Source organism: Cucumis melo, chromosome 3, assembly GCF_025177605.1.
Source record: "Cucumis melo cultivar AY chromosome 3, USDA_Cmelo_AY_1.0, whole genome shotgun sequence".
NCBI classification, from domain to species: Eukaryota; Viridiplantae; Streptophyta; class Magnoliopsida; order Cucurbitales; family Cucurbitaceae; genus Cucumis; species Cucumis melo.
This window is the reverse complement of record NC_066859.1, coordinates 10,750,155-10,762,216: the sequence shown is the minus strand read 5'-3', so window position 1 is coordinate 10,762,216 and position 12,062 is coordinate 10,750,155. Positions and strand designations below refer to the sequence as shown.

Below are 12,062 nucleotides of genomic sequence, written 5' to 3'. Positions count from 1 at the left end.
TCTCTAACCACACTTGTTGTCGATGCATCTAACGAAAAGAACCTCTTTTGTAGACTTTTTTACTACAAACTGAATTTTTTTTTCATTGCCAACACACTTAGTCTCATTGACAAATCTCTCTTGCAAAAAAAGATTTGTCCTACATCCAACTCTTCACTTGTAGAGCTTTCTTCAGACCAGCCACTTCCTTTTGTCTTCAACTTCCGACTAGAGGAGCTGTAGTCAACTTTACCTTTTCCTTTGCAATCTTTTGTAGGAGCATCTCTTTGTTCTGGGGTGTCAAACAATTCATTGTACATCTCAACTGACTCCCATGTAAAAGTATCATCTTTTGAATGATATGACTCATATGATTCCCATATAGCCGAATTGGTCCCTATCATGTTATCACACAAGCCAACTTGAACTTCACCAATATCAACTTCATTCTCATTTAATGTATCCATTCCAATTGGAGGATGAGGGTTTAAATTTTGAACTTGGTTGCTCCCAGATACTGAATTGTAATCTTTGTTTAACACTTTCATGCTTTGGTTGCTTGTAGGCTCAAATGATAGGTATAGGGGGACCTCCAATGGATTTTCACTAAGAATATGAAACTTCAAATCATGGTCATTGCTTAACTCAAATGGAGGAGCTTCCTTTTTCCCTTTTATCTCATATATACATCTTATCTTTATGTCGAACTTTGTAGGGTCAACTTCTGCAAGGTCATATAATTCATACTGTAAATCTTTGTGCGTTATTTCTTTACTGACAACAATGCCTTTTAACACTCCTCCTTCATATTTTCTTCGTCCCTCATCCCATGCACCACCGTGACGCACTAAAATCTGAACATGTGTCATCCTTAAACTACCTTAAGTAGTTTTGTATCTTCAAAAATTGATTTGAACTTAAAAACCTACAAGATGCGTGCAAGATGTAAAGAAATAACAAAAATAACTGCAAGATGTGTGCGGGCCTAAGAGAGTTACTAAACATGCAAAGAATAGCTCTAAATGGATTAGGAGGTGTACCAATTTGATTTTCAAATAAATAGTGAAAGTTTGAAACGTGCGAGATACGTACGAGATGTGTGCGAGATACGTGTGAGATAAAGCATGAGGGCCTAAGAGAGTTACTAAACATGCAAAGAATAGCTCTAAATGGATTAGGAGGTGTACCAAGTTGATTTTGAAATAAATAGTGAAAGTTTGGAACGTGCGAGATACGTACGAGATAAAGCATGAGGGCCTAAGAGAGTTACTAAACATGCAAAGAATAGCTCTAAATGGATTAGGAGGTGTACCAAGTTGATTTTGAAATAAATAGTGAAAGTTTGGAACGTGCAAGATACGGACGAGATGTGTTTAAGATACGTGCGAGATAAAAAAAAATACGTGCAAGATAAAAAAAAAACCTTCATTCCTTCTATTCCTATTGCTTACTCCTCCTCTATTTGATCCAACTAAATCCTCATCCTCTAGTTCAATTCATTTTTCACTACCCATTGAACTTTCTAAGAACCTAAAACCAAACTTTGACTAAACTAATTTACGGCAAATAAGTCCAATTCCAAAAACCAGACAATTACGGATGAAAATAGCACCAAATACCCCAACCAAACATTTACTTACAGCAGATAAATTAAAAATCGGTTAGACATGAAACTCACCCAAATAAGAGAAAACGCTCGAAGTTGATTGAATGGTTCGAAGAGGAGCGACGAAATGCACTGGACAACGACCGACGAAGGGCAAGCGACGATGGGCGAAGTAGGTTCAGGTGTTCTACGCGAAAGAAAAGAGAAGGGAAAGGGAACTATACGCGAAAGAGAAGGAATCGATCATGGAGAGAAGGGAAAGCAAACGTGGAAGAGGGAAAGGAAAAGAAGGGCATTTTTGTCCATTCACACCAAAATTGTCCTAAAAGTCTTTCTTTTGAAAACTTGTCCCAAAATTCATTTAAACCTCTTTTTTAAACCCATTTTTGGCAATTTCCCAATTTCTTTCATCTGCTCTTCTCGATTTTCTTTCTTTTATTTTTAAACTTATGTTTAAATCTTTTATTTCATCCATTTTCTGCAACATTTTATGAAGCTACTTTATCTTTTTCATTATTCGAAAATATTAAGATTATTTAAATATCATTTTTACATAATTTAAAGATCGTTTACCATTCATTGTCAACACGATCATTTAAATTTGAAGCCTTTTTCCCATCATTTAAAATAAAACATGATCATGTTTGCATGATATGAACGATCACTTACCACCATAGTTAACACGATTATTTAGCATGGTCAACACGATCGTTTGATTTGAAGTTTTTAACGATCATTTACGTTGAACTATACAATCATTTACCATAATCAAAACGATCATTTTCTATGATCAACACAATCGTTTGTCATTGTCAACGTAATCGTTTAGCAAGGTTAATACAATCATTTAAATTTGAAGCATTTTTTCCATCGTTAAAAAGAACTCATGATCATATATCATGACTTAAACGATAGTAGATCATTCATTTAGATTGTAGTACACAATCGTTTAGAAGAATATTACTCGTGCACACGTGTGGTCGATTAATTGTGTGTTGACTAAACATTTTTTGTATTTTTCATTATGGACCTGTGGACTTTTTTCGTTTTTAGAATCGTTCTATACAATGTAAATATTTTACTAGGCTGTTATATTTTTTTAAAAAAACCCTTTAAATTAATTAGGAGTCTTTTAAAAAATATAACAAAGCGGCAAAATATTTAGACTGTATAGAACAATTCCGAAAATGGAAAAAGGCTATAGACCCATAATGGAAAGTACCAAAAATATCTCGTCGACCAAGCCATCAACAACGTGCATAATATATTTGGTACACGATTGTTTAGATTTGACTATTTTTTTGTACACAATCATTTAGATTTGGATAGTAAAATCTAAACGATTTTTTTTAAGATTCTTTGTACATGATCGTTTAATCTATTTACACGATCGTTTAGATTTGGTACACAAACTAAAATCTAAACGATTTTTTTTCAAGATTCTTTGCTAAAGATCGTTTAGATTTGGCTAAACGATTTTTGTCAAGATTCTTTTGGTACACAATCGTTTAGATTTGACTACATGATTTTTCTCAAGATTCTTTTGGTACACGATCATTTAGATTTGGATGCCAAATCTAAACGATATTTTTAGGATTCTTTGCTATACGATAATTTAGATTTGGCTATTTTTTGTACACGATCGTTTAAATTTGGCTATCCAAGTCTAAACAACGTTTTTTTCAAGATCTTTTATATTTACTAACGATCTTGAACAACTAAATAATAGTTTGAAAAAAATTATATTTGATACATGATCTTGAACAACCAAATAACAGTTTAAAAAAAAATATATTTGATATATGATCTTGAACCAAATAATAGTTTCGAAAAAAATGAAGAAGAGAAAGAGAAGAAAGACGATGGAAAGGAAAAAAATCGCATAGGAAAAGGAGAAGAAAGACGATAAAAGCGAATGGCAAACCTGAAATATTTAAAAAATGGTCAATTTCATTAGATTTGACAAATATAACAAAATCTATCAATGATAGATTTCTCGTTGATAGACTCTTGTTGTCTACCTGTGATAGACCAATATTTGTAACATGGTCTACTGATAGACTTCTCTCATTGATAGACGTTTATCGTTGATTGACTTTGACAGATTTTGCTATATTTACTATTTTTTTAAAAAATGTTGCTACAAATGCTAATATTTTGATTGTAATTGTTATATTTGCAACCATCTATTTCTAATATATATTTTTATCTATGGAGGTGTTAGTTGAAAATTAGAAAATAATGAGTTCAACTATGTAATTTACTTTCAAATCCTATAAAATCTTACAAAATTCGAGTATTTTGGCCAAAAATATGTTTAAGTAAAAATAGGATTTGAAATCATTTCAAATTTTAAAATCATTTTCTTTCTTGCTGTAACGAACAAATAAAATCATTTAAAATCACTCAAAATCATGATGTTTCAAATGGAGAATTATGCTTTGTCCTTCTGGATTTCTTTACGCATGTTTTTTTTTCTTTTTGTAAACATACTTAAAATTGTTATTTGTTGTGATGAGAAGCAAATAGAGCCTAATGAAAGCAAGAATATAATAAAATATAATATATAAATTAATTAATTAATAAAAATGAAATTGAAATGGAAGGAATTTCTCCAAAAATTTCAACTATCTCCAAGAATTTAGGATTTCTCTGTAATGTATGTTCTCTTTAGATCCACCAAAAGTCTCCATGCAAAATTGCAAGTAGAAAGCGGGTTGCATGGACTAAGAGTTGTTTAAGGGTTGTTAGCATGTCTAGAGTTCTTAGGTTTGGGAGTTTATATCTTTGGATAGTTTATATGTCTATGTTAGGTGATACAAAGTTGTTGGGAATGACTATCATTGTACTATTTTATAAGAGTTGGAAATTAATAATTGTTATTATTTAATATATTTTATAACTCAAAAACTGTAATTCTTTTATATATATATATGTTTAAAGAAAAGTTTTGGGGGTGATCTCTTTCTTTTTCGACAAAACAAAACCCTAATTTCTTTCTCTAAGTGTTTTTCTTTTGATTCTATTCCTAACTCTCCCGAGTGAACGAGTTTGAAAGTTGTGTTAGCTTGAGTTTGGAAGTTGTGTTAACCTTGAGCAACCCGGCATATGCGATTTAACACCAAGGTCGCGCCGAATTTTGCTTTCAAGGCAGTGGTTCGACATGGCACAACAACGATGATCAACGTTTGTTTTTCCAACAATTTGAAAGCAAAATTGTAATATAATTATTCTTTTTGCACCGAGGATTGTCTACACGAAATCTTATCGTCGGAACTTCTGACTGTGTTCCTCTCTACTGGATCCACAAGATTGAATTTCGTAGGATCGATTTTAGGGTTGAAATTGCCGATCCCTTGTCTGGCTTCGAAGAAATTGAAATGGAAGTATTTTGTGCTTCCTCGTGTATAAAAATCTGCATTGATGGCGGAACCACCCAAAACCGTAGCTCTCACATTGATAACTCCATCCATCAAAGTGATGGCCTGAAAAGCCGACATCGGACAATTGTCGGCCAGGACAATATGGAAATTTCAAAGGAAAAATGCATTCGCATTTGTGACAATAATGTTGCCGGCGGTACACGCTGAAGTTATGTAATTGTAACCAATTTTTTTCCTTTTTCATGGCCATCACGATAGAATGAAGTCTGTGCGCTTGATGAAGGAAATGAATGGAAACAAAAATTTGAGGCTGAAGAGAACAAGGAAGAGAAAGAGCTTAAATGTCCCAACCAATGCCATAGAAAAGCAAAAGGCAGTCTCACTAACAACGGAAGTTTCTTCTTCCAAACCTTTGGAGTTTTGGATTGCTTTATGGGTACGTATATGTATTGCTTTAGTAGAGTAATATTTAATGATGAATGAATGGTTTATTAGGGAAATAATCTAAAAGGGATAGATGAAACCATTTATTTTCAAGAGTTGTGTTAATCATTTATTTTGATTGATACAAATTTAAAGAGATAAGCCTTGGTTCTTAACATAACATATTAAGTTGAAACCTTTGTTTGATGGTTTTGAAAATTTGAGTTTCTCAATACAAATTAAAATGGACAGTTAAGAAACGTATTTCTATGAATGAATTTTATTTTGAATTTATTCTAGAGTAGTTTGTAAACTAAGTCATCCAATTGAAGAGATGATCTTTTGAAAATCTTTGAAAAATTCATTTTTTTTAAAAACCTATTGAAGATTCTAAGATGTAGCTTAATAAGCCATGCATTTATTTGTTGATGGCTTTAATTGGATTGTTGGTTTGTGTTGTTGATATATTTTGGCTAGTAATTTGTTCCATAAACATAACTTTACACTGTTGAGATTTCTCTTACTAGATTTAATATTTGATATCTGATTCATACTTTATGAATATATATTTGGATATTTCATGAGTATAAACAAATTATATCATGATACATGTGATAGAGTTAATTCATTGTAAGTTTTGAATAATGATGGGTTTGGTTTTCCTATAGGTTAAGGCTCAACAATATTTCGAGTTTTTATATATGACCTGAGAATATTTGTTAATCTTATTTCATTGCTATATTTGAGCATGATATTCAATATATGTATTGATAAGTATATATTGAATAGTTCATTAGCAAGCATATTGGCTCTTAGTTTTGTATTGCTATTAACGTCATAATGGAAAGTTATTGTGATAAAATGTAATTTGGTTTTGATGGTCTTGCTACAAAAATAGTTCCAATATGGACAATCATAATTTGATTGGTGGTTTATTCCACAAATTTAATTTTTACATATAGTATAAGAATTAGCTAGTTTATTTCTATGCTATAATTGAGGATGATATTCTGTATGTATATTTGATGAGCATATACTATAATGTTCCGTATAGTTTGACAAATTTATATTGTAGTAATGAATGTTATTGTGATGATTTGAATTAATCTGTGCATTCTTGGATGAAAATAATGTATGACTTGAATCATGCATAAGATTAGAAGTAGAAAGTCAATTAAGCAAAAGAATCATGAATACATTAGAATAGAGTTTTGTGAACTAAATGGATTTGTTCATGAAATTTATTCCCCTCAACAAAATATTATTGTTGAACTTTAAATATGTTTTGCATTTAAATATTTAGAAGTGTGGGGGTGTCTATCTAAGGTAGCATATCTTGTATTCAAGAAATCTTCAGCATGATTGAAAATCATTGACTATGTTTATTGATTATATTCATAATAGTGTTGCATATAAATTTATATATTTAAATCAGTTTGTGAATGTTGAGACTCTGTTGTGATCTACTTGAGCATGTCTATTAGCATGTTAGCATGGGTAGAAATGTATATCGTATTTGATAGAGTTATGCATGACTTACTGAAGTTAAAAACAATAGAGAGCATGCAGCAGCGGAAGAAAAAGATCATGCTTTACCCTATATGCATTTAAACAATTTAGAAATTAACATGCAACTACTAAACGATAGACCTAAACGAAGAAAAAGTAAACGATGAGCTTACCTTTGTAGTTCTCAACTTCTTCTTCGTTCTAAAAAACTTCTTTGCCTGTAGATCACGAGCATAGGACAACCACTATGTTGACCTACTAATCTCAGGACCAAGAACCGAGTTGTGGGACTCGTTTTTGTGAAGTAAAACTTTTAGAGAGAAGGATGGAGGTAGGTGTATCGTTTAGATAATTTTATGAGAATCATCATCATCTTCTCATTCTGAAATGAGAAATTTATATAGAAAAATTACATGCAAAATGCATGCAATTTATTTCATATAATCTCAACACCTAATTAATCCATTAACTATTAATGGAATTAGTGGCTTCTAATTCATTATAAGTTGCCACATTTCCCACTAACATTTAGTTAATAAGGAAATTAGTCTAAGGGCAATTTGGTCAAAGTTACCCGTCTTGACTAATTCTAACCTCCAGTGTATGAATCCACATTCATTTTTCTAAAATTCAAATCATATTTGAATATAAATTTCGGTCAAAGTTTTGTTTTTCAAAGTCAAAAGTCAACATGTTGACTTTTACAACTTTGATCGTTTCAAACTTTCCAAGCTTCTAAATATGAATCTATATTCATATTTATTTAAATCATATTTAAACACAAAGCTTAAAGTTTATATCTACCGACTTATATCTTATATATTTGTCAGTTTCTTTCTCTTTTCCTAATTCGAACAATTCGAGTTACTTCAACATATTGTTCTTAGTTGAATCCATATGAGCTAGTAGGGGAACCTAATGGACCTATAGATCATGGGCTCCAACGATTCGAGATTAACTGGCTAAACTCTTTTAGACCAAGCTTAATCAACATTCGTTAACTAAAATAGTCATTCCACTAAAGACTCTTAGTTGCACTCCCTTCACTATAGATATATTTCTGTCCTCCTGATATAACCATGATGAGTAAGTTGATCCTTCACAAGTTGTTCGTAATCTTGGCTGGGCCAAAATACCGTTTTACCTTCGAGATTGCATCTTGCTCCTTAAAACCCACTGATCCACTATTGAACTATTGGTTTAAGGTCCAACCTATAAACCTGAGTCCTTCTCAGACCAATGAGAAGGTGAGGCCCCTTGTTCAAGACTTAGATTCAGTCCTTAAGGGAACAATCTATCTACTATCCCAGAAGTGGGAAGGAATGAATTTCATCTTGCACCCTATGTCCCTAGCTATCCATTTGTTGGGGGCCTCTATACCAGTATATCTGTATTAAGATTCATACATGACTATAGGGTATTGCCAAGAATAGTGTACTATGCCGAAAGTAGACACATTCGTCTGAAACGTGGAGTTGTGAAATGATAGTGGAATGAAAGGATTGTCTTCTTAAAGTATGTGAGGTCTGAGAAAATTTGTAGATCGTCTCTCCAAAGGCCTAACAAGGAGAGAGTAATTCTAGAATTTTCAATAAGTATGAAACTCAAACATTTGATGGTCCATAGCCCTTTATTTAGGTGGTCTATTGCGATAGACTTGATGGTTCGTAGACCTTTTTTAGGTGGTCTATTACGATAGACTTGATGGTTCGTAGCCCTTTTCTGGGTGGTTTGCTGAGGTAGACTTAATGGTCCATAGCTATGAATGGATAGTCCTTAAATGGATTTGATGGTTAAAACTAAAACCTTAGAAATTTCCATAGCCCTTCTTTAGGGTGGTCTTGGTATGGACTTGATGAATAACTGTAAAATCTTCAAAGGTCAGTTTTGAGGGGCCTATTGTGATAGACTTGATGAAGCAATAAATGTGATTGTAAAGGTGTGGCCATCTTTCTATGAAAAAGTTTAAGGATCTTTTTCTAGAGCTTTCACGTTGACTCGAGGTTCTATGTGCACGGTCTTTGTAAACTCGATATTTTCTTGGTTTAATTTCTTTAAATGTGGAAAAAAAAGAAAAAGAAAATGAAAATTAAGTGTAAATATATATATATATATATATATATTTATATATTAAATAGTTTTATTAAATAAATTAAAGAAAAGAAAGAAAAGAAAGGATAAAAAGAAGAAAAAGAGAAGAAAATTTCATTTTTTCTTTTCTTCTTCTTCTTCTTCTTTTCCCTTCACCGCCAAGAATTTTGAAGGCATCCAACTTTCATTTTTTTTCCTTCTTCAATTTGCAGAGAACTTGTAAGAGAGAGTTTGGAAGAAGAAGAGGAATTTTACTAGAATTTTGAGGTTGAAGAAGAGGAGGAGAACTCAAGCAAAGTGTATCCATGGCTGAATTTTAGTTCATTCTGCACATCACTAGTTTTTAATTCGGTTTAAACTCTTCAAAAGGAATTAAGAGGTGAGATTTACATTTACTGAAAGTTAACTCATTTTCAAACAAACTTTACGAAGAAAGTTGGAGCAAATTCAGATATTCATTTGGTGCTTTTTGATGAAGAAAACAGGACAGTTGGTTTTCACTTGAAATCAGAAGGTCTCTGGTTTTTCTTGTATTTCAGAGTGTACCGGTGGAGTTAGAATCTCTATTTGGTATGGTTGGAAAGCTTATTCAATTTAATATAACTTTCATGCAGAAATTGTGAACCAAAAACGACTAACAAGCAGTTATATTTTAGGGAGAACTTAAAGAAGTCGTGTGCGCGCGATTCTGGAAGTGGTTCTGTTTCGAGGGTTATCTGAGTTTATGTACGGAGAATCAGATTTACATGTCTTCAGGTAAGTTTTAGAGGATCTCAAAATGAAAATTTTGATATAAAGAACACTTATTTTGGTTAAGTATTGAGAAAGTTATAGTCCTTTGAAGTTTATGTTAGAAATCTGGAAATTTCAGAGAGTTGTTGAAATATGATTTTATTCTTAAGCTTTGTTTTCGTGAGCGTCATCTTTGGTGCGACATGTTATGTATATCTTTAGGAAACCAGAATGTTTAGAGTTTTAATACTCGGTTGGGTTGTTGGCAGGCCGAGAAGAATTAAACCGAGCTTATAGACCAAGGATCTAGTCGAAGACGGTGAGGGACAAAACCAACTTTGAAATATTTTCCATAACTGTTATTATGATTGAATGCGATAAATGTTTATTTACGAAGCCATGAAAGGTATTTGAATTTCATGACTATTTTCAAGTATACATTTGGAGACTAGATTTCTTAAAGAAATTTATGCTAGCACGTAGATATTAAATGTTTGGAAAGTATTTAAACCACAATGTCTTAAGCAAAGCATGAATTAGTAAGAAGTTTTGTTTTAAGAACTACAGTTTTTCACGAAAGAGCTGAGTAAAGTTCGAGCTTTGTGTAAAATTTATAAGCAGTTATTTTTTAATATTTTTAGATGATTTATGAAATTTTCATTAACTACATGACTGAGATCTTGAGCCTGAGGCTAGAGATTACCGTGTGCACATTGGTTAGATTCCGTTGTTGACGTTGAGTGTACTCCGTAACAATGATGTTGTCGTGAGTGCTGGGCGGGCCCCACTACGACAAAGACGATGGGAGTGCTGGGCGGACCCCACTACATCATAGAGCTTGTAAACGTTGTTGTACTGGATGTACCCTACACAACGTAGATTTGTCATGTTAGTTAAAATTCTTCGATATACTTGATATGCCTTGCTAGATTTCAATGATGAACATGCTGAGTATTTAAGGAAGCTATTCTTACTACTACATGTTTACATTTACGACTTGTATAAACAGATTTATATGTGTAAAGTTTTCACGTGCTCTTATCTTTAAATTCATAGTTTTAAACTGAGTCACTCATTGAGCTTCATAGCTTACCCTTTCCAAATTTTTTTACCCATTTTCCAGGTCGAGATCGAGTTTCCGGTGCCTGATAGACTACCTTAGTCTGCTGAAGCTCCATTATCGATTGCCAGTACGTGTTTTGAGTTAGGTATAGAGTCTATTGTGTTGTGATGTATATATACCCTTGTATGTTATAGATACTCCACAGTTTGTATAAGCTTTAGGAGTTGTAGTTGTGTAAATTTTGTTGGTTATATTTTGATTAAGGTGTCTTTAGGTTTACTCGTGAAATCGGTAAATTTTGAGGTACACTTCATGTATGTGTTTGACTAGTTGTGTTTGACTAGCTTAGGATCCGCTGTGTTTTGTTGCATGTATAATATTTTATATACTAGATTGGAAAGTTCATCATATGAAAGTTTTAAGCAGAGTCGACAGATACAGGTACATAAAAGCGTTGTTCGTCGGCTTCATGCCATCTTTCGGTCTAAGGTAGCAGGTAGTCCGGGAGGGGGTGTGACAGTCTTAAATAGCACAATTTTGAGTCATATAGCACAATTTTGAGTTATCTATTGTGATAGACTTTATTGTAGAATCGATGAAAAATTAAGAAGTAAAACATGTTGTGGGGGTCTCAACTATAGTTATTGAAAGTTCAAAAGGTAACTTACTTTCTTTATAAATTAGATTGTTGTCCCACCTTACTATACATCAATCAAATCGAAAGATATTGATGTTTAAGTTTATACTACTTCTTTCTTTGCTCAGAGAAAATGCTTTATTACTGTTTTAACTGGATTGCAATGGTAGCCACTCGTGGGGGATTGTTGGGAATGACTATTATTGTACTATTTTATAACAGTTGGAAATTAATAATTTTTATTATTTAATATATTTTATAACTCAAATACCATAATTATTATATATATATATATATATATATATATATATATATATATATATGTTTAAAGAAAAGTTTTGGGGGTGATCTCTTTCTTTTTCGACAAAACAAAACCCTAATTTCTTTCACTGAGCGTTTTCCTTTTGATTCTATTCCTAACTCTCGCGAATGCACGCTTGAGTTTGGAAGTTGTGTTAACCTTGAGCCACCCAACATATGCAATTTAGCACCGAGGTCGTGCCGAATTTTGCTTTCAAGGCACTAGTTCGACACGACACAACAACGATGATCAACGTTTGTTTTTCCAACATATATGTCTATGTTTGGTGATGCAGAGTTGTTTTGTCTGAGTTCATAAGTCTATGTTCAGAGTACGGA

The 12,062-nt window shown here is 32.5% G+C and overlaps 1 long non-coding RNA gene across 2 annotated transcripts; it reads left to right on the top strand.

Moving 5' to 3' along the window:
- The first annotated feature begins 9,154 nt into the window (after positions 1–9,154).
- Positions 9,155–11,377, top strand: LOC127148558 (uncharacterized). Of its 2 annotated transcripts, XR_007819650.1 has the most exons (5): positions 9,155–9,370; positions 9,477–9,561; positions 9,648–9,747; positions 9,993–10,042; positions 10,847–11,377. It is a non-coding gene; the product is annotated as an uncharacterized LOC127148558 (long non-coding RNA). The 2 variants fall into 2 exon arrangements; XR_007819651.1 differs by lacking the exon at positions 9,477–9,561 and having other exon boundaries at positions 9,606–9,747.
- Positions 11,378–12,062: the final 685 nt, after the last annotated feature.